Genomic DNA, 1,916 nt, shown 5'->3' with positions numbered 1-1,916 from the left:
AATACAAGCCATTTCGGCGAAATTAATAAATCAGATTATTTTGTTATTTCACATCCGTCTGAGACTTTACTTGCCCTGCATTCTCCTACCGATCGAACCTCTTTCGAATCCTCGGACAATTATTCCGACTAGCTAACTCCGCGCAAGTCGAAAGTCAGGTAGTTACAATGGCGCCCGAACAGGGACTCGAACCCTGGACCCTCAGACCGTAAGGGAGATGCACCGACCGCGCCTAAGTCATGGATATACCGCTGCTTAAAAACCGAACTAATAGCCGAGATGAATATATTAGGGCTCGATACCGAGGGTACTCTCGACGAGCTAAGACACCGTTTAAGTACATATATCGACGAGCATCCTGACCGCTTCGCCGCCGCCGCACCCGCTCCGACTATGCCACCCGGGCAAGACTCCGCCGCCGTACTTCTACGCCCGTTAAGCGAAACCAGCAATCCGTTTCACACACCCGCTACGGCAAGCCCCGAAGAACGACCGGCACAGATATTAAATCAAATGCGAAAATGGGGCCTGCAATTTGACGGCAAGGACCCCTGGGCATTTTTAGAGAGAATCGAGGAGCTCAAAGATAGTTACGAACTCACCGACCGACAATTCTTCCGGGGTTTGCCGATGCTGCTGAAAGGAGACGCCCAATTGTGGTGTCGAGGAAATCGAAAATACTGGGAAAGCTGGGGAGATTTCGTGGAAAGCTTTAAAGCCGCTTTCCTACCGCATGCCGACGCGTACCAGTTACTCGAGGATATACACGCGCGAAAACAGAAACCCGGGGAGTCTTATTTCAAATACTCGACAGCATTAATCGCCCTGCTAAACCGCGCCGGGATCACCGAAGAAACTCGCCAAGTAGAATACCTGTATCGAAATATGCGCATTGCGTATCAATGGCGCATCCGGCGACCGGACGTACGCACGATCCAGGAACTGGGTCGTGAGGCCGCCAATTGCGAACGACTCCAAATGCTGGAGAAAGCGGAAACGAAGGCCAAAGAACACACGCCGGAAACTACCGCGGCCGTAGCCTATAACCGCGCAGAATGTTGCTGGCGTTGCAAACAACGCGGGCACACGCGGTTTGATTGCAAGCGACCCCCGCGTAAATTCTGTTCGCAATGCGGGAAGGACGGGGTATTGACGAAAGAATGTCACCCGCCACCGGGAAACGAGGCACCGGCCGGGGAAGTCGTGGCCACCCCCCGGCCCCTCGAATAAAATTCACACCGCGGCCGCACCTAGATGTAGTTATTAGCGGCATCCGATTATCCGCGCTCTTGGACACCGGATCCGAAATATCCTTTATTAATGAAGCTACGCGGAAACTACTGGAGGGGACACCGTGCGCGGCAGACGACGACATAAGGGAAGTACGGCTAGCCAACGACCAGATAATCACCCTACCGGGCGTTTTAGAGCGACCAATCTCTATTGGGGAGCGGCACCTACAGCACACATTCTGCATACTGCCCACCATGCGAAGCGCCGTACTCATCGGCATGGACATATGGGCGCAATTAGGGTACGAGATACCCGCCCCCCCACTCCGTACCGCAACCACGGGCCGCGCGACTATCGCGATCACGGAAGGACTAGCCGCCAGGACAACCGACGAAGAGCACGAATTAAAGAGATTCCTAGAAACCGAATTACCTCAATTCGAATACGTACAGGGCCCCACTACCCGCGCGCAACACGAGATCCGAGTAAAACCGAATATACGAGCCATCAAACAGCGATACCGCCCCCGTAACCCTGCCGTACAAGCCGTGATCGATAACGAGGTACGGGAAATGCTCCGCGAAGATATAATCGAGCCCGCGGTAAGCCCTTGGAGCTCACCGGTGGTAATCGTAAAGAAAAAAAATGGAAAAAATCGATTTTGCATCGATTTTCGGCGCGTA

Source organism: Cyphomyrmex costatus, unplaced genomic scaffold (genome assembly GCF_001594065.2).
Source record: "Cyphomyrmex costatus isolate MS0001 unplaced genomic scaffold, Ccosl1.0 scaffold336, whole genome shotgun sequence".
In the NCBI taxonomy this organism is placed as follows: domain Eukaryota; kingdom Metazoa; phylum Arthropoda; class Insecta; order Hymenoptera; family Formicidae; genus Cyphomyrmex; species Cyphomyrmex costatus.
The sequence above is the reverse complement of the archived record's forward strand: the minus strand, read 5'-3'. Positions refer to the sequence as shown.